We start from the raw sequence: 26,500 nt of genomic DNA, 5'->3' as shown, positions 1-26,500 counted from the left end.
GGTTTTTTCAACCTAAAAATAGCCAATTTGGCGAAAAAACAACAACAACAAAAACGCACTTTTCCCCGACCTTGCAAAAATCCCACAAGATTTTTAAAAAATTTCCCAAAACAAAGTTTTTTCTCTCCATCCTGAATAATTCAGCCCTTTTTTCTCTCTTAATCAAAGGAAAAATTTCTCAAAGTTAAAGACAAAAGGTTTAAAACCCAGGCTCCCAGCGGCGGCGGGGGGAAAAGGGGGACCCCAGGGAAATTAACCCAACCCCAAAAAGATACTGGTTTTTCACTAAAAATTTTAATTGTTTTAAAAAGTGCGTGTGAGAGAGGGGGAAAACAGGGGGAAATCAGTGGGGTTTGTCCCAATGATTGGTTATATATACATTTTAATTATATGTTATAATAAAAAAATAAATTAAAATCCCAATATACAATAATATTTATATATAATTATATCTATATTTTAAAATTTTATATAATTTTATTATATTATATAAAATTATCCATAACTTTACATACACACCACACCAAAAAGAAAAGGGGGAGGGGGGGAGAGAGAGAGAGAAGAGAGGAGGGAGAGAGAGAGAGAGAAGAGGGGAGAGAGAGGAGGAGAGAGAGAGAGAGAGAGAGGGAAAATCTGTTTTTTGTGCAATTGCTGGGTAAAAAAATCGGTTTGAGCGCACGTTCCGTTTCCCGGAAATTTTTGGGGAGAAACCGGGGTTTGGGAATTTTTAGTTCAAAATCCTCGTGGAAGAGAAAGAGAGCGGGGAAGAGGAGGAAAGGGGGGGAGGAGGAGGGTGGGGGGAAGGGGAGGAGGAGGAGGGGGAAAGGGAAAGGGGGGGGAGGAGGGGGAGGATGAGGGGGGGAAAAAAGGGGGGGGGAGAGAGAGAGAGAGAATAAAAGAGAAGAGAAGAGAAAAAAGGGAAAACAAAAGAGAGGGGTGAAAAGCCCATTTCCACACTTAATGTGTTGCAATTTTTTTGAAATTACTAGCTGTGACGAGCGTTTGTGCGGGGGGATGACACCCCCCAAGATGGGCGTCCGGGGCAAAAAAAGTGGGGGGACCGCGTAGGAGAGACGGCACAAAATTCTCCCTTCTTTTTCTCTTTTGTCTGTCTTCTTCCGATATTTTCTCTTATTCATTTGTCCCCCCCCCCCCCCCCCCATTTTTCTCTCTTTTCTTTTTTCTCCCCCCCCCTCTCTTTCTCTCCCCCTTTTCCCTTTTTCCCTCTCTCTTTTTCTCTTTTTTTTTTTTTCTCTCCGCCCCCCCTCTCCCCCTCTCTCTTTTTTTCCTTTTTCCTTTTCTCTCCTCTCTCTTTTCCCCTTTTTTCTTTTTCTCTCCCCCCCTCTTTCTCCCGCCTCTCTCCCCCCTCGCTCTTCCTTCCTCCCCCTCTCTCTCTCTGTCCTCTTCTCTTTGTCTGGCTCTTACCCATTTTTCTCCTCCCCCTCTCCCTCTTTTTTCCCCTCCCTCTCTCTTTCTCTCCCCTTTTCCCTCCCCCCCCCCCTTTTCCTCTCTCTTTCTCTCTCTCTAAATTTTCTTTTTTTTTTTTCTCTCCTCTTTTTCTCCCTCTTAATTTCTCTCTTTCTCTCTCTCAATCTCTCTTTCTCCCTTTTAATCTCCTCTTTCTCTCTTTTAAATCTTTTCTTTCTCCCTCTAAATCTCTCCCCTTTCTCCCCCAAATTCCCCCTCCCCCCCCCCCTTTTCGCCCCTCATTTTCAAAAACGAAGGTCTTTTCTCTCTCCTTCCCTATTCATAAGCTTTCCCCTTTTTTTCCTGCCTAATGCCCCTTCTCTCACTCATTTCACTCCCCCAAAATTCATTTCTTTCCCCCTCATTCATCTCGTTGTTGTGTGTGTGGGGTTTGTGTGTGTGGGGGGTGTGTTGTGTGTGTGGGGTGTGTGTGGGGTGTGTGTTTGTGAGAGAGGAAAAGGGGAAGAGAAGAGAGAAAAAAGAGAAGAGAGAGAGAAAAAAAAAATCGAGAGACAGAACAAGAGCATCCCCAAACCGCATAGCAAAAAATTCCACAAATTTTTTGAAACAACTTAAGAGGATGATTCATTTCCCACTGTTAGAAGTCACTGGGGTCCCCTTGGTTTTAAAATTTTGTTGTTTAAAATTTCTTAAATAAAGAAAAACGACCAAATAGCTAAATATTTTTAAATAACAAAAATAATTCAAGGGGTTTGTGTGGGTTTGGGTAACTTTTTTCCTGTAAAAATTATTTTCCCAAATGAAATAACAATATATATTTTTATATATATATTATATATAAAATATATATAAATATATATTATTATACATAATTTATATTATATCTAAAATATATATAATATTATAAAAATTATACCCCAAAAAGGAATTCTTATTAAATGAATTTTCCCAACCCGCTTTCGGAAAAAAAACTCCAGTACCATCAATCTCTCGCATGCATCTTAACCCCCGAAAAAGAGGAAAAAAATTTTAAATAATATTACTAACATCGATAACCCCCCCCCCACAACACACATACACGACTGAAAAAAATTGTTAATTTAAACTTTTTTCCTTCGCTGCTAAAAATATTTTAAAAAACCAAGGGGAGACAAAAAAAATAAAAATTTTGAAAAAAAAAAAAAAAAGAGAACGGAAGGGGGAAAAGGAAAGAAAAAAGGGGAAAGAGAGGGGAAAAAAATACAAAAATGAAAAAATATAAAAGATACCAAAAAGAATTAAATCATCTTTGCCCAACTACCCGCAAATTCCCCCTTACAAAAAAAATCCCCTTGATCTCTCAGATTTCCCCGCCCCCCCCCCCCCCCCTTCGTTCTCCCTCATCTCATTTGATCCAAACACTCCCTTCTCTTTTTCCCCCCCACCCCCCTTAAAACTTCCCCCTCCCCCCCTTTTTTTCCCTCCATCACTTCCCCAATAATCCAAACCCCCCCTTTTTTCCCCCCCCCTCGCTTTTTCCCCCCCCTAACTATCACCCACTCCCCCCCCCCTCACTTTCACATTTCCCCCCCTCCCCCACAAAACCCTTGCACTCTCTCCCTCTCTCACCTCACCCATCTCCCTCTTTCACCCTCAAGGGACGCCCCCCCTTTCCCCCTATCCAACCCTCCCCTCCCCCTCCCCCTCACCCCCTTTTGCCCTTCCCCTCCCCCCCTCCCCCCATCAACCCCCCCCCCCCCCCCCACCTCCAGCCTCGCGAGTTTCTTTCCCCATTGGGCCAGAGGTAAACGTCATTCCTGCCACGCCTCCTCATCCCCCCGAGCAATTTTCAGCCGCCGGGTGATAAAGGGAGCGCATCCCCTCCTTCCCCCTTTCCCCCCTCCCCTCATCCTTACCCCCCTTTCCTCTTCCTCTTTTCCCCACTTTTTTATTTTCCTTTTTTCTCCCCCTTTCACTTGGGTTTCTTTTCTCTTCTTCCTCCTCCCCCTTTCCCCATTCTTTCTATCCCCCTTCCCCCACCTCCCTGTTTCCCCCCCTTTCCCCACAAAAAACAGAAATTTTGTAATTCTTCACCTCGGGAGATACCCAATGAAAAAAACCCATTTTTTAAATCAAATTTCCTTTCCTTCCGACCCCCCCTTAGGCCTCGGGACCTTTACCCCCCCCCCCCCTTCTACTCCCCCTTCTTCCCCCCCCCCCCCCACCCTCAAACCCCCCCCCCTTTTTTAAAAAAGTATTTTCCCCCGTTTTTCTCGGGGCCCTTGCCCTTTCCCCCGGGTTTCCTTCATACCCAAACCCTTTCTTAAAAGGTTTTAAATTTTTCTTTTCCTTCTCCCCGGGCTCCCTCCCACCCCTCATTTCCCACCTCAATTTTTCTAAAAACATTCTCCCACGGGCGTCCCCCTTTAAAAGGGGGTCAAAACTGGGTTGCCCCGGTCTTCGCTCCTCCTTATTTTTTCGTCCCCCTTTTTGGTGTTCCAGTCTGAAATTTATTTATTTTTTTTATTTATTTTTTTTTTTTTTTTTTTTCCTCCATCGAATCTCTCTTTTTTTCTGGTAATTTTCTCTCTCTTTTCTTCTTGATTCTCTCTCTCTCTTTTCTCTCTTTTTCCCTCTCTTTTTTCCCCCCTCTCTTTCGCTCCCTTTTCCCCCCCTTTCCCCTTTCTCCCTCCGTCCTTAAAACTTCTATTCCCAAAACCTAATCCCCCCTCCTCCCCCCTCCCCCCTCCCCCCCCCAAAAAAAAAAAAGAAAAAAACCACAGAGAACTTACTCTTTCCTTTTCCAACGTCGGCGATTTTCTAATTTTTTTAATTCATCAAAAGGGCTTTAAATTTTTCCACGCCCACTTTCCCTGACCCCTTAGGGTCAACACTTAGGGAAGGGCCCTTTTTGATGTTCTCTTAATTATCCCAATCTTTCTACTTCCTAGGGAACGGGGGAATTTTAAAACGGGGGAAGCAGGGAGAGTCTGCTGTATTTAAGGCGATTGTAGTCCCCAAAGGTAAGGGTTTGATATGGGGGGGAAAATGGAAATGAAGAAACTGTGATTTCCTGACGATCAAAACGACTTTCATGATAACAATAAGGGTTTTGTACATTAAAAAAAGCCCGGTAAAGAAATGGGGCAAAAATGAAAAACCCAAATGATATCGAAATGAAAAAAAACCCCCAAAAAAAACAACAAAATTTGGAAAACTAATTATTATATATCCCCCCCATCCCCATCTATCTCCCCCCCCTCCCTCCCTCCCCCCTTTTCCCCTCCCTTTTTCTCGCTCGCCCTCCCTCCCCCCTTCTCTCTCTCTCTCTCTCTCCCCTCTCCCCCTTTTTCCCCCTCTCCCCTCTCTCTTCTCTCTCTCCCCCTCCCCTCCCCTCCCTCTTTTCCCCTCTCTCCCTCTCTCCCTCTTCCCCTCTTTCCCCCCCCCTCCCTCCCCCCCTCCCTCCCTCCCCCCCCCTTTTCCCAAAAGGATTTCTTGGGGAAATTAGTATCTCTTCGAAAATACGAAAAAAAAAAAGGAAAATAGAAGGACGGGAAAGGACCTAAGAGACCGATGACGCACTTTTGGGCCCCCTGGGAAAACGACATCAAAAAAAATTTTAAAAACACAGTAATCGGGGGAAAGAGGGAGAAAGGGGGGGGGGGGGGAAAATGGGGGGGAAGAAAAAAGGGAAAAGGGAAAAAAGGTGTGGAAGAGGGGGAAAGTGAAAGGAAAACGGGGAAGAGGGAGAAAAGGGGATTGGAAGAAGAAGCAAAGGGGAAAACTTTCGGAGAATTACGGAGGGGGGAGGGGAAGAAAATGAAAGATAATGACGGAAGGGAATAGGGAGGAGATGAAAAAAGGAGAAAAAGGAAGAAGGGAAAAAGGGGCAGGTAATTTGTGTAAATTGGGGGAAAAAAAGGGATAAAGGGGAACCCAAAACCCTCCCAAAAAAGAACTTTCCCCCCCAAAAAAAAAAATAAATAAATAAAAATACAAAACTGAAAAAAGAAAGAAAAAAAAAAAAAAGAAAAAAAAGAAAAAAAGAAAGAAAAGAAAAAAAAAGAAAAAAAAAAACTTGACCCCCTGGGGCCCCTTGCCCCCCCCCCTTTCCCCCGGGAAATCCCCTCGAAAAAACCGCCCTTTTCCTTCCTTTCCTCTCCTCTCCCCCCCTTCCTTTCCTCCCCTTCTCCTCTCCTCTCCTTTCCACTCCTCTCCTCCCCTTTTCCCTCTCCTCCCCTCCTCCTCTCCCGGGGGGCCCTAGAAGGGGATTAAAAGGCGAAGGGCAAAGAGCTCCGTCCCAAAATTAGCGCCCCTTTTTACGATCCGGGAAAAATGAGACTTTTCTTTAAAAACTTTCCCCCCGATAACTTTGATGGGGGGGTTCTTTGGTTGTCTCTTAGGGGGGGGGGGGGGGGGGGGTGAGGGGAATTGTGTGTGTGTTTTGGTGTGGGGTGTGTGTGTTTTTGTGGGGTGTGTGTGTGTGTTGTGTGTGTGTGGTGTGTGTTTATGTGTGTGTGGTGTGTGTTTTATGCATATGTGTTATGTATTTTTAAATATGCTTTGCATAACGCATGCGCGTGTACTGTATCGTGCGTGCATGCCCCGGGGGCCCATATATTTTACGTTTGCTTTCTGTAAAATAAGCTGTGTATACATGCCGGTTCCACTCTTCCCCCCGCAAGGCAATTTTCTTCAGGGTTTTCTATGTTAATGGAAATTACTTTTATAAACTGGAAATCAACGAAACCCTTTAAAGGGAAACCCAACGGGGGGGCGCGCCCCGGGATTCGGAAAACAATACACTTTTAAATTTTCTGTAGTAAAAAAGAATATCATAATTAACTTTTTAATTAAGGGAAATCCTTTTTACAAAAAAAAGGGTGATAAAACAATGATGAATTTCCCACATTTTTTTTTTTTTTTTCCCTTGTATTTTTTTTTCATCCACATATAAACACAATACTAAATTGATAAATTAAATCTATCTCTGTCCAAAATCGGGAAAAATAAATAAGCAAACAAAAAAGACCTTAAAATAAAAAAAAAAAAAAAAGAAAATTCAAACAAAAAAAAATTTTGTTTTCCCTTCCCAACCGTCGGGAAAGTTAAACCCATTTCCCAAAGTAAAATCACTGCTTCATAAAACCACTGTGCGGAGGGGGGGGGGGGGGGGTTTCTAGAAAAACCAAGTAACCCGGGAAGTGAATGTTGCATCCCCAACCCCGCATCAGGGGACCCATTTATAGGGTATCTCCCAATCTGCCATATATTATCTGTCTACATAGCCCCCTAGGTACATGCCTTGTACCCCACGTATCTATCTTTTCTTTTTTTGGGTCTGTCATTTTCTCTATCATTACCCTTTTATCTATTTTTTCCTGTCTTTCAGTTTTTCTTTTCTATCCATTTATAAAATCTATCAGTCTACCAAATGTCTGCCTACTGTCTATCTGCAAATAAAATTACTTCTAGTTATACGGCTAAAACTACAAACCCCCTTTTTTTTAAGCCGCAAAAAAACCCCCACCCCATTTCCCCCATTTTTTTTTGTAAATTTCTTTGGGGTTATCCTCATGCGTTTAAATCTTCGAGTGAGTCCAAACCATTTAAGTGATAAAAAACCTTTTTTTCTAAAATCAAATCTCGCAAGAAAAAGTTATAAAGATAAGAGAAAAAGGGGAGCTTTTGGCCAAGCCCGGAGCCCCCGCCAGTTTATATCGTGATTGGGCTCCTGCGCAAAATTCGGCTTTTTGCAAAAATTTTGGTTTGGCCTTTTATATAACTTCAAATTGCTTTTTCCTGCGCATATTCCCCCTGAGCTTTTTTCAGTTCGCCTTGAAATAAAACGCCCAAGGGCTGTTTTTTTCGTGGTAAAAAAATAACATTTTTTTTGGCTATTGTAAATGAAACCCCAACAAACACAGGCATCGCTCCCTCTCTCTCTCTCTCCCCTCCCCTTCTCCCCTCTCTCACACACACACACACACCCCACAAAACCTCCCCAAAATGTAAAATTTTAAAAATGTTCCCAGTCCCTTTTTCTTTTTTTTTTCTTAAAATCCGGATACATTTTTACGGAAAATTTATCTTTTTCCTCCTAAGGGACAACAACCGGTCAAAAAACAATCGAAAATTTTAATCAGGCCTAAAATATAGGGAAAATCTCCCATTTTTCAAAAAAAAACCTTTAAATTAAGACTATGCATTACGTTTTCCCCACGAAAAAAACCTGTTATAAAAAGAGAACGCCCATTTGGGACGATGGGCCAAAAAAGAGGAGAGAAAAAAAAAGGGGATAGAAGGAAAAGAAAAAAAAAAGTGGGAGAAAAAGAAAAGGCAGACTGATAGTAGATGGGGATAGATAGATAGAGAGAGAGAGGGAGAAGGGGGAACAAGCAAAAGGAAAAATATAATTGATAAATAGACAATAAACTTTAAAACAGTTAGATAGTTTAATAATGGACAGGCAAAACGACTCAACACACACACACCCCTTCCCTTTCCTCTTATATATAAAATATTTTAAAATATATATTATTCTATATATATATTATATATATATAAAATTTTATATATATTTTTTTGTGTGTGTGTGTGAAACATATATATAAAATAAAATTATATAATATATTATATATATTATATATATATAAATATATATATAAAAAAAATATATATAAATATATATAAAATTATATATATATATATATATTATATATATTTATAATATATAAAGAAAAAGAGAGCGAGAGAGAGAGAGATAAAGTCAAGAGTTAAAAAAAAGAGGAAAGAAAAAAAAAACCCAAAAACCCAACAAACAAAACGCAAAAAAAAACCCCCGCCCCCCAAGAAAACGTATGAACAACAATTTCTGCCCTCCCCCCCCCCCCCCCCCCCCCCAATCTACAGGGCCGGGGGCCCAAAAACCCCTTTAAACGAGGACCGAGTTCCCCCCTCTGTGGAAATTAGGTAATTAACATTAGCCTCTTAATAAAGGCCCGGGGGCGTTTTGGATTTCCTTTTTTTTTCCGAAGGGGGATTTCGAGACCTATATAAAATTTTTTTTTTCTTTTTTTTTAATTTATTCTTTTTAAAATCCTTTTTTTCCCAAATATTTCCCGGGGAAAACCCCCCCCCAAAGTTCCTTATACTTATACTTCCAGTTATTTAAAAATTTATGATTCTTGTAGAATATTAATGAGTGAGTAATTCTCTGTCTTAATTTTTACCTTTTTTCTGAACTTTTTTTCCCCTTTTTCAGATTGGTAAAATATTTAAAAATACAACCTACAAACGGTGCGTTTTGTAAAACTATTTTTAACGGTGTAAGAAAAAATAAATAAATAAAATCATTATTCTATTATCTAAGAATAAAAATTTAAATAACTCCAACCATTTTCTGCCCTACAGCCCCTTCCCCCTCTACCCCAAAAGAACATAAACATCAAAAACCCTACTCTCAAATGTCTCTGAAATCAGCTGTTCAAGCTGCCCTCTAGCGCCTTTAAACTAAACAATTAAACCCCTTTACAACATAAACACCCCTCCCGTTAAAAATGAGATAATAAACAAAAAATTATGCAAAAAAAAAGTTTTTATGGAAATTAAACCACTGCATTTTTTTAACCCCCGCCTGGGGACGTCAAGAACCCTGAGGTCAAAAAAAATCCCCCTGAAAAAATGTCAAACGAAAAGGGGCACCCCAAAAAAAAAACCCCGCATAAACTCTCAACTGTAAGTCTCAAAATTTGGAAAATATAAATCAAAAAAAATACAAATATAAAACCCAGATAAACGAATGAAAAATACGTGAATAAAAAACGTTTGAACACCCAAAAAACAAAAATAAATTTTCTCAAATTTAAAGAAAAAAATTTTCCCCTTTCATCTTACTAAAAAACCACGCTTAAAAAAAAGAACGGGAAAATCATCACCCAAGCAAGAAATGAAAAAAAAAAATATGATTAAAAAAAGGGTTAAAACTAAACCCAAAAAAGGTATTTCGGGCCCTTTAAACCGGGAATAATTTGTTTTTTCGGTTTGCCCCCAATCATATTTTTTTTTATTAAAATTAAACCCTTTTAATCAGGGGAGCTGTATGCCCCTTAAATCATAAATCTTTTTTAAAATTTCCTTTTAAACCCATTTTTAAATGTTACAATTCTGACCGTTATCATTATCTTGATGTTTTATTACTTTTTTAAATCATCATTACCAAAACTTTTAAAATCATTTTTACTTTTCTTATTATTACTATTCTTCTTTCTTCATCTTTTTAAATTTATTATCATTATTCACTAAAATCTTTAACCTTCTAATTTAATTATGATTGTCATTTTTTTTTATAACAAATTTTATCATTATTATTTTTTATCATTAGTATTATTATCATCATCTTTAAATCGTCTTTCCTTATTATAAAAATTTACATCATTACCTTAAAATCAGTAATGATACCATCACTGTATCTTTAAATTATTACCATTATCCCCCTTTCCTATATTACCCCTTTCCTTTTCTTCTCCTTTTTGCCCATTACTACCATTTTTCCCTTTCTTTATATCTAGAAAAAAATTTTAAAAAAGTTTTTTGAAAAAAAAGGTTTTAAGCTTGAAGGGAAGAAGGGGGAAAGAAACCGGGGAAAAAGAAAGGAGGGGGGGGGGGCGAAAAGGGGGGAAAGAAAGGGCAAAGGGAAAAGGGAAAGGGGAGGAAAAAGGGGGGGCTTGGGGGAAGATTCGGGGGAAAGAGGGAGGAGCCTGCAGGGGCGGGGAAAAGAAACCACGGGGCGTGTCCCCCATTTCCTAAAAACCTTTTCAGGCTTTTTTGGGGAATGAAAAAATTTTACCACCCCCAAAAAATTTTTCTGACCTAAACTTTCTCACTTTACAAATATAACATCTGCCCGGACACTTTTCCTTTTCTTTTACTTTTTTTGTCGGCAATTTTTTTTTTTCATTTTTTTTGTTTTTTTTAAAAAAAATAAAAAAACGGAACAAAAACATTTTTTGGAATTCCGAAACCCTAAATTTCCCTTTAATTTTCCCTGGAGACCTTTAAAGGGAAAAAATTGCCTCATCCCGACTTCCCCCCACGAGGGGAAAAAAAAAAATAAAAAAAAATTCGGGCCCAAGTCGGGGCATCAAAACTTTTTTTTAAAAGTTAACCCAAAAATAATTTAAAAATTGCAAAAACCGCCCCTTTATATTATCAGTCCTCGGGGAATAAATGAAAGAGAAAAAAATAGAAAAAAACGAAAAAAAAAATCCAGTTTTTTTCCTGCCCTCATTAGGCTCTAGGGCCCTTTTCATTAACAAAAAAATGCTGCCCTATAAACGCCCCCCTTTTAACTTTTAAATTTTACGATCTTTTTTGCAACTCCTGCAACTTAAAACGTTTTTGGAATACTATTTTTTTTTTTTCTTAAAGGGAAAAATTTTTTCCCTTTTTCCCATCTTTTTCCAAAGAGCCCCATTCTTTCTTCAAATTTACGCCCACGAAACTTTGGAGAAAGGAATAAAAAATGTTTTTTCCCCTTTTTTTTCCGCATACCCCCGAAAAACAAAAAAAAAAAAAAAAAAAATAATTTTCCTCCTACAAACTTTTTTTTCTCCCTCTTTTCTTGCCATTCTCTCTTCGCCCCCTTTCGCTTTCCCTTTTTCGCCCCTTTAAATCAGATCCCTTTTTCCTTCCGAGCCATTCAAAATTTCTCGCCCCCCCCACCGTTTTTATTACCTTTCACTTCCCACCCCCCCCCCCCGGCCCCTTTTTCCCCGCGCCGCGCCCCTTCCTCAAACAACCCTCCTTCCTCACAAATTTAAAACCCATTGAGAATTCCTGTACCTCGCCCCCCCTTTCTTTTTACCCAACGCAAATGCTCTCGGAGACGACAGCTTACCTCCCCTTTTAAAACTCTTTTTCCCCTTTTCCCTTTTCCCCCCTTTTTGTTTTTTACGCCAATATTTTTTTTGAAATTTTATCTTTATCAGTTTCGTTCATTGGGTTTTTTTTTTTTTTAAAGAAAACGAAATTAATTTAAAAAAATTTAAACTACAAACCCTAACCTTGTAACTCTTCGAAGAAAAAAAAGAAAAAAACAAAAAAACTCTAAATTAAAAAAAAAAAAAGGGCAAATTTAACCAAAAGCAAAACACGAAAAAAACGAAAAAACCCCTTTGGGTCCTTCACCTTTTCCTTTTCCCCCTTCTCTCTCTGGCCACAGCTCTCCTTTTCCCCCTCCTCCTCCCTTTTTCCCTTTGCTCCACTTTTCATCTTTTAAAGGCAAAAACCCCACGGCACACCATAGCAACCGGGGTGTTTTTCCCCTTATGCAACGGCTGAATATTGGGTGCTTTTAATTACATTTTTTTTTTTTTATCCCTTCTTCTTTTTTTTATATAAAAATTTTTTTTTTTTTTTTTTTTTTTTCGTCCATTATCCTTAAACCCCCGGCCGCAGGACAGGGGCAAACCCCCTCGCAGACGAAAAACTTTTTTTGAGTGTGATTTTCAAACCCTTGGGCTGGATATTGACCCGGGGCAAAACGCGTTTTGAACGGCGGGTGGCTTTTGGGGAAAAAAGCGTCTTACAAGGGGCTGATTTTTGCTCGGGAGGAGGTTTCCAAACCCCGCTGCTGCTGGGGGAGGGGGAGTGGGGAGGGGAAATGGATAGGGAAGGGGGAAAGGGGGAAGGGATTGGGGGTGGAAATGGGAAGGGAAAAGGGATAAGGTGGGGGGGGGAAGAGGGGGAAAGGGGAATTTGGGGATGGGGGGAAGGAGAGGGAGAAGTGGGGGGAGGGGGTGTAAGGGAGAGGGGGGAGAAAGGATGGTGAGGGGAAGGGGAAAAAAGATGGGGAAGGGGGGGAGGGGAAGGGAAGGAGGGGGAAAGGGAAGAGGAGGTGGGGGGGGGAGTGGAGAGGGAAAGGGGTTTGGGGGGAGAAGGGGGGGGGAAGGGAAATGGGAAAGGGGCAAGCAAAGAAGGGAGTGGGAAATAAACGAAAAGGGGGGGTGGGAGGGGGGGAACCAAAAAAGGGGGCGAAAAGGGGGAGGGGAGGGAGGGGGGTAAGGGGGAAAAAAAGGGGGGGGGGGGCAGAGAGGAATGGAAAGGGAAAGGGAAGCTGAGGGGCGGCGTGGGGGAGAGAGGGGGGAAGAAGGGGAAAACTTATGAAAGTTGTAGAGAAGGAAAAAAAACAAGGCTAATGAAGATAATATGGGGGAGGGAAAAAAAGTATTAGAGAAAATTTAAGGGAAGGGAAAAGTTTAAATTGGGGGGATGAAAAAGGAAAAACACGGAAAAAAAAAGTTAAAAATAATTGAGAGAGGGAAGATAAATGAGAAAGGGAGTTTAAGGTATGGGGAACAGCATACGGAAGAGAAGGTAAAAAAAAAAAGAGTAAACATAGAGAAAAAAAAGAGAAACTCTGGGATGAGTAAAGACCCGAAGCAGGGAAGGGGGTTTGGGGGGGGGGTGGGCCCGAAAGAAACCCCAGAGAGAAATACAGTGTTTCAAGGGGGTACAGGAATCATTTGCACTCACACGTTTACACAAAAAACGCTGAAACGGCCTGTAATAACCCCGCAAAAAACTACCTTCCGCGCACGAAAGAAACTGGCAAGGTTTTTATAAAGCTTTTCAAAAACTTTGATAAACCCCCTCATGCTATAATTTTTCCTACAAAAAGGGGCTTTTTATCGCGATACCCAACCCTTTTTCTTTTTTTCCCTTTAAGGGAATTTTAAATCTTACCCGCTATGTTGGGCCCCGTTTCGATCCTCCTTAAAAACAAAGGGGATGGGGCCCTAATGAAACCAGAGAACGTGGGGGTTGAAAATAACGTAATTAATAAAATAAGAAAAAAGGTTTTTTTATTTTTTGGGGCCCTTTCTTCGTTTTTCAATAATTGTTTTTTTTTTAACCCCGACACGTTTTCCAAACACCAAAAACTTTACAAAAACTGGAAAAAAAAACTTTTGTTTTATTTCATTTCCCTTTCCAAAAAACCCTTTTAAAAATAAAACAAAAAAAAATTTTTAAAACAACAAAAAAGAGACTGTAACTCTCATCGCGGGGGGAAAATTACACTCCCAAATACATGCCAAAAATTAAAACAATAAAAATAATATAAAAACTAAAAAAATGTTATTTCCGGGCCCCAAAATTTCCCCCACCCGGGTTTTTTTTCTGGGTTTTTTTTTTGCGTCAGAGAACCCCGCCAATTTTCCTCCCAGGTTTCGCGGTGTCCACCCCGTGCGAGCTCTCGGCCCTCCCGTGGCACTTTTCCCCCATACTGTTTATTCAACCCTCTAAATTTCATCCGGTTGGGAAGGGTAAAAATGTTTGCTTTTTCATACCTTGCTGATGAATCTCCTTTCCCCCTTGCTGTCCCCCTCTTTTTTTTTCTTTCTCCCCCCCTTTCTCCCCCTCTTTTGTCCCGGGCCTCTCTATCACTCCCTCTCACTTCCTTTTTTTTCCTTCATTCTTTTTCTTTTTTTTTTTCTTTCCTTTTCTTTTTTCTTCCCCTTTTCCTCTCCTCCCCCTCCGTCCTCTCCCCTCTCCCTCCCTTCTCTCTCACTCCTCCCCCTCTTTTTCCCCCCTCTTTTCTCCCCCCTCCCTCTCCTCCCCCCCTCGGCCCTCCCCCCCCTCTCCCCCCCTCCCCCTCTCCCTCTCCCCGCTCCCCTCCCCTCTCGCCCCCCCTCTTCTCCCCTCGCTCTCCCCGCTTTTGCTCTCTCTCTCGCCCCCCCGCCCCCTCTCTTCCCTCCTTTGCTCTTTCCTCTCCCCTCTCTCTCTCCCCCCCGGGTCTCTCTCTTTCTCTCTCTTCTCCCCTTTCCCCTTTCTCTCTCCCCCCGCTCTCTCTCTCTCTCTCGCTCTCCCTTTTCTCGCTCTCTCTCTCCCCCCTTCCCCCATACAAATCGTTAAAACCTACAAGCAAACACGGCCCCAAAAGCACACACCCAAAGGGAAATCCCCGGCCCCCAACTTTTTTTCCTTTCCCTTTTTTTCCCCCTTTTTCACACCACAAAAAGTTTCTTTTTCTGGACCCAAAACACACACATATAAACCCTATGACCCCCCCACGTGAGTACGACCCCTATCACCGGGGGGGGGGGGAAACCCCAAAGCGGCAGGGGTGAAAGTGTGCGCTGTAAAACTACGTGGCACCAAAAAAAAAGGGGAAAAGAAGGGGGAATGAATGAAGGGTATTTTTGGGAAAGGGGAAGAGAAGGGGAAAAATTTGGGGGAGGGATAGGGATAGGGGGAAAGGAAAAGGGGAAAAAAAAGTGAATGAGATTTTTTTTTAAAGAAAAATCGGTAATATCAAATAATAGAAATATCCTGTATGTATCATATGTATTTCCATATTAACATGTTACGGTTTTCACTCGGGGGGTTTTAACTTTCCAAGCATTTTGCGCCGGGGGTTGCAACCCGGAACGCCACGATCCCCCACCCCCCAAAGACAACATGCAAAATTCTTAGTTTGATTTCCCCCCAACGGCGCCCCCATGGGTTTCGCGCTTCATTCTCTCTCACGTCCCCCCTCACAAAGGCCCCCTGCTAAAATTTATTTATTACATGGGGAGGGGAAAACGGGGTATACACACACACCATACATACATCCCCACAAAACAACAACAAAACCATAGATTCATACATAAAACACTTTCTCCGATGACACCTACACACATGCATGTAAAGGGCCCCCAGACAGGGATGACATGTACACACACACACCCACCCCACACACACACAAAAAAACAAACCCCCACACACAAAACACACAACCCACACCCCACAAACCATATCCTGGACACATTGAGTCTATATTTTTAATATTTTTCCCCCAAATTTTTAGAGGGTTTTTAAACTAAAGTAGTTTATTGATTACTTGCTCCTTTTGTGAATGAACCCGTGCACCCTCAACCCCCCTCAACCCTCCACCCCCCTTCAAACCCCCCCCTCTCCCTCCCTCCTTTGCGAGGGCTGTCGTTTGCTTTTATTCATGTATTGATGAGGTTTATAAACCTTCACTGATATTTTGCCCCTACGCGAAAATGATAGATGTATGAAATATCCCGTTCTTTATCAACGGGAAAAAGAAAAAGCAAAATGATATTAAACCTTTCCCCGAAAAGTATGGCTTTTTTAAAACCATTTTACCCTTAAAAATCAATCGATCATTTCAAAGTTTTAAAATTTAGAAAATAAAATTTCGAAAAAAAAAAAGGGCAAAACTTGGGCATTCTCTCTCTCTTTTTCTCCCCTCCCCCCTCTCTCTCCTCTCACATACACCGGGGGCCGGCGCCCCCGCGCAAAACCCCACACACACCAAACGAGGGGGGTTTTGGGCCCACACCCGTCAATCGCCCGGGCCCCTTTATTTTTTGTTTCCCTTTTTAAAGGAAACCCGACAAAACACCACCTTTCTTTTTTTTTCCCCTGGAAACCTTTTTTTTTATTTTTCACTATACTCATTTTATCCCTTTAGATGTTTACCAAAAATTTTTTCCCCCTCCATTTTTCCTTTTTTTTCAATTTCATCATCGGGGCCCAATCCCCCATTGCATTTCGTCTTTAAATCTACCTTTTTTCCCGCCTTTTTATTAGGGACTAAAACCCCCTTTAACCCCTGCTATAAAATTCTTTATACAACACTTCATTTCTCTTCAGAAGCCCCTTTGCAATACACCTTTTTTTTTTTTCGCCTTTCCCCCCACGGGGGCCCCCAAAAACTCTTCAAATGCAACTATTTCCCTTATAACCCTCACCAAAAACTTTTACCATACCCGCCTATACCTCCTTTAAAAACAGATCCCTTTTTCCCCCCCCATACCCTCACCATACCACCCTTTCAAACCCTACCCCCACCAAAATTCCCCCCTCCAATAAAAACCCCCCCTTTTTCCCCCACTATACCCCCCAAACCCTACGTCCCCCTTTCCCCAAAAACCCCCTACCACGTCCCCCCTTTCCCCCCGCCTTTTTCCCCCTTCCCCCCCCACCATTTCTCACCTACCACCCTTTGCCCCCCCACCACGTTCCCCCCCCCCCCCCCCCCAAAACAAAACCCCCCCCCCCAACCCCATACCCTCCCCCCTTCCCCCTTTTACCCCACACTAAAAAACCCTCCCTTTTTTCCCCTTATCCCCTTACCATCGCTTTCCCCCCCCATATCCTAAACCCCCCCCAAAACCCCCACACACCACCACCTTTTTTCCCCTTTCCCCCCATAACCCCCAACCCAAAAACTCCCAATCCCCCCCCCCCCCCCCCTCCCCACCGCTTTTGTTTCCCGGGGCAAAACCCCTTTCCCCCTCGACGACGCCCCCAACTCGACCCTATTTACCTATTTCCCTAACATCTCATTACGTACTCCGCTGGCCGCCGCCCCAACCCACAAAAGGAATTTGCATCGTGATTCATCATCCTTTGTTTTTTCTTTCCCTTTTCCTTTCCCCTTCGTTTGGGTTTTAAATTTGGTTCTTTTTTCTTTCAGTCATTCTTTCCGCTTACAGGTATTGTATTAATTTGTTATCCTTGTTGTCTTTACCATTATCATTACTATTTTTTATTATTTTTCTCATTAAATTTTTGTCACCACCCCCCTTTTTTTGTATCATCATTTTCATTAAAATTTTCAATATTTTCCTATTAAGATTTTAAAATTTGTATTACTATAATTTTTCTTATCATTAACGCTAAACTGATTAATAATCATAATCCCCATAATCATATCTTCCTCAAATCTTTTTCATTCTGTTTTTTTAAATTTAAAACGAATTCAGACCTGTACTTTTTCCCCGCGGGAGTTGGGAAAAAGGTCCTACATACATACATCATACAAATTTTTTACATACCCGACATAAAACACACACACACACACACACTTTCATTTAAAAAAAAAATGTTTTCATCGTCTCTTCACTGTTTTCTTCTTTTTCTTTTTTTGTGCGTGTGTCCGTACGTTGTTCTGTCTCTTTCACCTCTTTCTTCCCCCCCCCCCTCTCTCTCTCTCTCTCCCCCTCTCCCCCCTCCCCCATCCCCCCTCCCCTCCTCTTCCTTTTCTCTCCCCCCTCCTTTTCTCCTCCCTTTTCCCCTCTCTCTCTCCATTCCCCCCACCCCCCTTCCCCCCCCCCCCCAACCCCCTTCCCAAAAGGGGGGCCCCCCCAAAGTCCCCAAAGGGAAATAAAAAAAACAAAAATTCCCATGCTGTTAGGGCAAGTTCTCTTCCCCGTTTGGAAAAAGAAAAAGAAGAGAGAGGAAGAGGGAGATAAGAGGGGGAGAGGAAGAGGGGGGGAAAGGGGGAAAGGGAGAAGAGAGAGAGAGGAGAGAGAGAGAGAGAGAGAGAGAGAGAGAGAGAGGGGGAGAGAGAGAGAGAGGGAGGGAGAGAGGGAGAGAAGGAGAGAGCACTTAACTCTTACCCCGACAAAAAAGGAAAAAAAGGCCCAAAAAAATTTTTGCGTATATCTCTTTCGATTTTTGTGTAAAATTTTGGTGGTTACGAATCTTTTTTTTTCTCCCTTCCCCCCTTTTTGGGTCCTTTTTTTTCTCCCACTCTTACTCCTTCCTTCTTTTTTTTACGATTCTGCTGATATTTATATTGTTTTTTAAAGGCCCCAAAAGGGGGTGTGGGAAAAATAGTCGTTACAATTTTTTTTCTTTTCTTTTTACTGGGCATTCTTCTTCTTCGCCTCCTCCTCCTCCTTCTTCTCTTTTGATTTTTTTTATTTTTTTTCTTTTTTTTATAAAGCTTTAAACCAAAAAAAAAAAAAAAAAAAAAAAAGGGAGCTACATAAAATTTCTTTCATCAAACCCAAAAAGACACCTGCCCTATTAAAAAACGTTTTTTACGCTTATCTAAAATTTTAGATATAATAAAACAATTACACTAAAACCCCAACTTTCAAAAAAAGATTGACAGCTTTGACACAAGCCTTTTTTATATTATAAAAAAAAGGGCGAAAAAAAAGGAACGACAATCTTTTATCCCGGGTTTCCCAATTTTTTTCCCGTTTTTTAAAAGGTTTTTCCAATCAAAACCTTCGGGGTAGGGTTTTTAAAACTCTTTAATCTCCTCCAAAAATAGGTTTTTTTATAATTCATTTGGGGAAAAAAAAAGGAGGAGAAGAAAAAACAAAAAAAAGGAAAAGAAAAAAGGAAAGAAGAGAAGAAAAGAAAGAGAAAGAAGAGAAGAGAAAAAGAGAAAAAGAAAAAAAAAAGAGAGAAAAGAAAAAGAAAAAAAGAAAAGAAAAGAAAAAAAAAGAAAAAAAAAAAACACACAAACAAAATTATTTTAAAAATTTTAGTTTAAATTTTCTAAAAGTTTTTACATCTATAAATCAGAAAATTTTATAAATTTTAAACGTCACAAAAAAATTTAATCCATTTAAAACAATTCCCCTTTTTAAAAAGAAAGGGCAAAATGATTTTTCGTTTTTAGTTAAGCTTCAGATTTGCTTTCATTTCCCGATAGGCTTCAAAAAAATCCCAAATCTATATTTTTACGTAAATTCCCCGGGTTTATCTAAAACCCTTTCACTTCCGAAATTCTAAAAATTCCCAAATGTTCTTAAATTTTTAAAAAGTTTAGGTTTTAAAAAATTTTTTAAATTTAAAAGTGAAATGTTCTAAATTTTTTAACGTATATTTAAAAAAAATTTTTATTTTAAATGCAACTAAAAAAAAATTTACAAATTTTTAATAAATGTTTTTTAAAAACCCTTTAATTTTTAAAATGAAATTAAAAAATTCGGGTTCCTAAAACCCCTTACTTTTTTTTGAACCCCAAAAAGGAACTCCAAAAACCCCTTTTAAATTAAACATCGAAAATTTTTAAAAAGCTAAAAAAATTTTTAAAAACCCCAACTTTCAAAATGGAACTTTAAAACGTTTGAAAGGGCCCCAATTTCCCCGGGTTAAACTTTTCGTTTAAAAAATCGCAAACACAAAATCGACAGAATTTTCCTTCCAACCCGACGCCACCCAAAGGGTTTTCGGATCCCCCGGGACAGTTTTTCTAAAATTTTGGGGGAAAAAATTTCCCCAGAAATTACTGGGCGAGGAAAAATAAAAGGGAAAATTTTTCGTCAAGTTTGAATCTCAAAAACCCATGTAAATTTTCCCTTTTCATTTTTAAAAAAACCAGCTTTGCGGGGGGAAAAAATGGGGGTTTTTTCTAGTAAATTGAAAAAAAAAAAAAAAAAAAAAATTCAAAAGAATTAAATTTCCTGGGCTATATTTACGTAGTAGGCCTTTTTCGGCCGGGCAACACCTTTTTTTTTTTTGGGTTTTTTGTTTTTTTTTGTTTTTTTTTTTGTTGGGGTTTTTTTTTTTTTTTTTTTTTTTTTTTTTTTTTTTTTTTTTGGGTTTTTTTTTTTTTTTTTTTTTTGGGGGGGGGAAATTTTTTTTCCCCTTTTTTTTTTTTTTTTTTTTCCCCCCATTCCTTTTTTTTTTTTCCCTTTGTAAAACTGTTTGGAACAAGCCCTTTTAATATAAAAAAAATAATGGTTTGATTTTAACAATAAAAAAAACCCCCCCAAAACCCCAAAACACCAAGAAAACCAAAACCCCAAAACAAACACATAACCTCAAGCCCAAAAAAAAAAAAAAAAAAAAAAAAAACCACGAACCCAAAATTTTTGGGGTTTTGAATTCTGTTAAAAATTATATTTTTAAATATTGAGAAATTATTATTTTTTTTCTTTTCCTTTATTTTTTAAAATTAAACACTTTAACATCCCTTTCACAAACTACAATCCCTTTTCCCCCCTTTTTAATTTAAAAAAAATAATAGGTTTTTGGGTTAAAATTTTACCGTTAAAAAACCCCAAATTTTTTTTTACTTTTTTATTTATTATTAAAAAGGAATTTTAAAACTTTATGTAGTAACCCCGGAAAAAGTTGGTTAAATTAAAAAAATATTTTTTTTTTCCCAAAATCAACACAAAAAAACAAAAAACTAATACCAACCACAAACCACCAAAAACACCCCACAGACCCCAACACACAAAACACACACCCCAAAAACACAACCACCCGCACAAAAAGAAAACGGGTTTGGGTTTTGGGGGGGTTTTTTTTTTTTGGGGTTTTTTTACTAAAAATTTTTACCCCAATCTATAAATGAATAAATAAAAAAAAAACCAAATTAAGGGGGGGAAGGTATAATAGTATAAAATAGAAAATAATATATATAAAATATATATATAAAATATTATATATATTTTAATATCTTCCCCCTTTTCACCCCCCTTTTCCCCCCCCAACCCCCCATCCCCCTTTTTAACCCCTCCTTTTATACCAATTCCCCAATATACACAAACTACAAATACACCCTTTTTTACCCCCCCCCATTTCCCCCAAAGAATCATTTGGGTTAAGAATCCGGCCCCCGAATTTAAAATTTTATTTAAAAAATTTTTTTGGGAACTTGATTTTGAAAAACCCGGAATTGAAAAAAATTTTTTGAAATACCGAACAAAAATTCCATTATTTTTTCCCCAAAAAAAATTTTTTTTTAAAAACAGTTAAAATTTTTTTTAAAGCAAAAGATATTATAATAACAAAAAAAACAAACCCCCAACAAACCACCAAATAACCAACAACAGACACCAACCAAACCAAAGAAAACCCCCTTTGTTTGTTTGTTTTTTTTTTTTTTTTTTTTGTGTTTTTTTTTTATTCTATATTAAAATTTTTTATCTATCTCTCATAAAATATATATATATTTTTTTAAAATAAATTTTATATATTAATTTTTATTAATTTTTATTTTTATTTTAAGGAAAAGAAAAACAAGATATTTTAAAAGATTTTAATATATTATATATTTAAAAATTTTTAATTTTAATATATATTATAAAAATATATTTTTTATTATTTTTTTTATTTTTTATTTTTATTAATTTTAAATTTTTTAATAATAAAAAAAATTTTAACCCTTTCCCCGGGCAAGGAAACCCCCCAAATCCCCCCCCCTTTTAACCCCTTTTAAAAACTTCCCCCTTAAAAAAAAAACAAGGGGAAAAATTGGGGGGGGGAAACCCAGGCCCCTTTTAAAACCTTTTCCCCCCCTTTCCTTCCCCCTTTTTTTTCAACCCCCCCTGGGCCCTTTAAATTTTTCCCCCCCTTCGCCCCAAAAAAAGAAAAAAAAAGGCTTTATTAAAAAGGGTAAATTTTTTTTGAAAATTTTTTAAAAGGCCAAGAAGGAAAAAAAGGTTTTGGAAAAAACCAGGGAAACCTACATTAAATTTTTTTCCCCAAGTTCCTTTTTCCTCCCTTTAAAAAAATTTTTGGTTTTTATATAGGTTTGTTTAATATTTTAAAAAATTCCAAAATTTTAATAACCCCTATTATCTTTTTATTAATATATTATTTAATATATTATTATTTAATATAATTTATTAATTATATTATATGGTTTTTATCCCAAAAAATTTAAATTAAAATTTTCACCTAAAAGTATTTATTTTTTAAAATTTTTATATTAAAATTTTTATTATTATTTTAAAATTTTAAATTTTTATTATATTAATAAACCCCCAAATAACCCTTTTCATTATATATATCATAAAAAAATCATCATTAAACATCATCATTTTTATTACCAAAAAAAAAAAGGAAAAAAAACCCAAAACACAAAAAAAATAATTTTTTTATAATTTTATATATTTTTGGGTTTTTTTTTGTTTTTAATATTTTTATTAAATTTATAAATTTTTATTATTATTATCCATCAAAATTTTTTAAAAAAAAAATTTTTTATTTTAAATTTATTATTATTATTATCATTTTTTATAAATAAAAATATATTAATTTTTCCCTATATCATTTACTATATTTTACTTTAAAATACTAAATTCCTTTATATATTTTTTAAAAAAAATTTTAAAAAAAAAATAACATTCCCAAACCCCCCTCTTTTTTAAAACTCCTTCAACCCTCCTCCCCCTCTCCCCAAATAAAAAAAATAAAATAAAACAAAATAAAAAATTTTTTAAATTTAATATTCCCTTTGAAATTTTTCCCCATAAAAAAAATTTAAAAAAAACTTTTTTTGTCCCAAAGGGTTTTAAACCCCAAAAATTCTTTCAAAAACCTTCCATTTTTCCCCCTTTTTAAAAAAAACATTAAAAAATCTTTTAATTTAATATAGATTTTTTATTATTATATATAAATTGGATATATATAATTTAAAATATATATTTTATATTTAAAATATATATTTTATTTTAAATATATATATTTTTATATATTTTAAACTATATATATATATATTATATAAAATTTTATATAATATATATTATAATATATCCCATACAAATAATACATAAAATAAACACAAAAAAATTTAAAAAATAAAAAATTTTTTTATATATATATATATATATTATATAGTTTTATATTAAAAATATTTTATTAAAATATATTAATAAAGAAACAAAAAAAAATATATATATAAAATAAATTTTAAAAATATTTTATTATTAGATAAAAATTTATAAATACAAAAAAAACTAACCAACAAAAACAACCCCAAAAACAACACAAAAAATATAAATAAATAATAAAGGTGTTTTTTTGTTTTTTTGTTTTATATATTATAATAAATTTTTTATATATATATAAAATATAATAATTTATATTTTTTTAATATATTTTATAAAATTTCAAAAACAAAAAAATATATATTTTATATAGTATATAAAAATTATATATAATATATATTTTAATAAATATAAAATATATATTTTATATATATATATATATATTTTATATATAATTAATAATATATAATATTAAAAATATAACCAAAATTTTATAATATAATTAACATATATAAAATATTATAAAATAATTTTAAAATATAAAATTATATATATATATATAAAATTTTATATATAAATTTTATTTTTAATAATAATTTCCCTCCTACATACTTTTTCTCTTCCCCATATACAAAAATAATATACAACATAATACCTACCAAATAATAAAATTTTAAAATAAATAAATAATTTTTAAATATATTTTTTAAAATTTTAATAATATATATATATTTTTATATTTTAAAATATTTTTATATAGATATATTTTATTATAAATTATAAAATATATATATATTAAACTATATATAAAATTTTAAATTAATTATATATTATATATATATATACATAATAAATAATAAAATAATAAAAATAATAATAATAATTTTTTTTTAAAATTTTATAATTCATTTCCACCTTAATAAAAAATAAAAAATATTAAAAAATTAAAAAAATAAAATAAATATATCAATATTTATTTTAAGATTATAATATTTATATATTTAATATTATATTTTAATATTTATATTATATAAAATTATATATATAATTTTTATATATCTAATATAAAATATATATATATATAGATATATATATTAAAAAAAAAAAGAAAAAAAAAAAACAACAACACAACAACAACAACCCCAAAAAAAAAAAAACAAAAAAAAAAAAATTTAAAAATATATTAAAAGAAAGTTATAAGTTTATATATAAAAAATATATAATATATATATATATTAAAATTTTAATTTTATATTTTACACAAATAAAAAAAAAAAAAAAAAAAAAAAAAAAAAAAACAAAACCCTAAAACAACATACAACACAAATAATTAAAAAATAAAAAAAAAATATAAATATAAATAATAAAAAAATTTAAAAAAACCCCCGCCCTTAAGTATAAATTTTAAAAAAAAAATTAAAAATTAAATAAAACCCCCTTTTAAAAAAAAAATAAATATATTAATTATAAAATTCTACTTAATTTATTATATTTAAAACATTTAAAAAAAAAAAATTTTTTATTTAAAGAATTAAAAGAAATTATTAATTTTATTTTTTTTAAATTTTTATTATATTATATTTTACAACCATTAAAAAAAACCTATATGTGTTTTAAAATAAATAAATTATATTATAAAACCCTTTAATTTATAAAACAATAACAAAAACTAAGAATTTAAACCTTAAAATTTTCAAACTTTCAACTTTTTTATATTTAACCCTTTTTATTTCCCATTATCTTGGGCTTTTTTATATTTTATCATCGGATCTCTTTCTCCTCTTTTTTTTCTCTCTCTAAATTTTCTTCCCCCCTCATTTTATTTTTTTTTTTTTTTTTTTTCCCCCCCACTTTTTCCCCCCCCCCCCCCCCCCCCCCCCAAAAAAAAAAAAAAAAAAAAAAAAAAAAAAAAAAAAAACCCGGAAAAAAAAAAAAAAAAAAAAAAAAAAAAAATCCCCCCCCTTTTTCCTTTTTTTTTTTTTTTTTCCCCCCCCCCCCCCCCCCCCCCCGGTTTTTTCTTTCCCCCCTTCCTTTTCCTCGCTTCCCCCTTCCCCCAAACTGCCCCTTTAAAAAAAAGGCCCCCTTCCCCCCCCCCTCTCCTCCCAACCCCTCCCCCCCCCTCCCTTCCTTTCCCCCTTCTTCCCCCCCCCTTTTTATAACACTTTAATTTTATAAAATATAAAATTTTAAATATATAATATTTTTATATATATATAAACATACACACACACACACACACACACACACACACACACACACACACACACACACACACACACACACACACACACACACACACACACACACACACATATATATATATACATGCGTATGGGGCACAAACCCATATACACATATAAATATACACAGAAAATCTGCTAAACCAAACAGCCTCGAATATAAAGCGCCATCGGCCTTCTTCAAAGGGAGAAAGAGAGGGGGAAACTCGGCACCAATAAAACATCTGAAACCACAAAAAAACCGCCATTAAAACGACAACGAAGTGACATCCGTGACCCTGAACGTGTGACCTCCCGGGAAGGGAAAACCCCCTGCCCATCACTTACCTTCCTGGATGGGCGGCCGAGGTTCGTAGGGAACATCTGTAGGGGAGAGAACAAAAACATTTGTTATTGAGGAACCATTCAAGAACGAAACGGTTAGGTTAATTAATGCATTGTATTTCAAAAATAGGATAAAGGCGTTTGGCTATAATATAGTATATGTAATTACACACAATTGAAACACAACACTGAATATGTGTAATCATAAATATAAGGGGATATTGATAACCTTTGCGGGAGGATTGGTATAAACACAAGTACAAATAATAAGAAAGTATGAACACATAGACATAGCATGCATTAAACAGACTTTTGTCTATGCATGTGCACACGCTGCTTGTCTCTCTATATCTGTCTTTCTTATAGTCTGTATCTCTGCCAGTCTCTCTCTCTCTTTCTCTCTCTCTCTCTCTCTCTCTCTCTCTCCTCTCTCTCTCTCTCTCTCTCTCTCTCTCTCTTCCCCTCTCCCGTCCTCTCCTCTCTCTTCCCCTCTCCTCTCTCTCTCTCCCCCTCTCCCCCCTCTCCCTCCCTCCTCCCTCCTCCCTCCTCCCTCCCCCCCTCCCTTCCCTCCCTCCTCTCCCTCTCCCTCTCCCTCTCCTTCTCCTTCTCCTTCTCCTTCTCCTTTTCCTCTCCTTCTCCTTCTCCTCTCCCTCTCCCTCTCCCTCCCTCCTCTCTCTTCCTCCCTTCCTTTCTCCCTCCCTCCCTCCCCTCCCTCCCTCATACACACACACACACAACACACACACACACACACACACACACACACACACACACACACACAACAACACCACACACACACCACACACACAAAAACAGCCACGTTTCAAAAAAGAAATTCTAAATAAAAGAATAAACAAGAGCAGAAACCGAAAGAGAAAATATTTTTAAAAATGCAATAAAACTTCCATATAAACAAACAAAACGTAACATTTTTTCCTTTATTTTTTAATACAATTTCTCATGCACAAAAAGCGGCTCGGCAATGACTATCTCACTCGCATCAATACCACTACAAAACAAAACAAAAAAGATGTAAAAACGTTTTAAAAAATAATAATAATAAAAAAAAAAACGTTGGGAGGGCTGGAATAGTGCCAACAAATATTAAAATGACGTTCTTTGTCCAAGCAGACTAGATGTGTCGTAAAAATGTTTGCATGCACGTTGCAAGCACTGAAAAAATCTTTTCGGTATGATATAAAAGCC

General features: G+C 36.3%; 1 protein-coding gene across 1 annotated transcript in view; it reads right to left on the bottom strand.

Annotated features, from left to right (window-relative positions):
• Nucleotides 1-26,500, bottom strand: part of LOC119576012 (putative oxidoreductase GLYR1 homolog) — a 75,511-nt gene that overhangs the window by 24,646 nt on the left and 24,365 nt on the right. The window lies entirely within an intron of this gene.

Source organism: Penaeus monodon, chromosome 8, assembly GCF_015228065.2.
Source record: "Penaeus monodon isolate SGIC_2016 chromosome 8, NSTDA_Pmon_1, whole genome shotgun sequence".
In the NCBI taxonomy this organism is placed as follows: domain Eukaryota; kingdom Metazoa; phylum Arthropoda; class Malacostraca; order Decapoda; family Penaeidae; genus Penaeus; species Penaeus monodon.
This window is presented reverse-complemented; position numbering and strand designations above follow the sequence as displayed.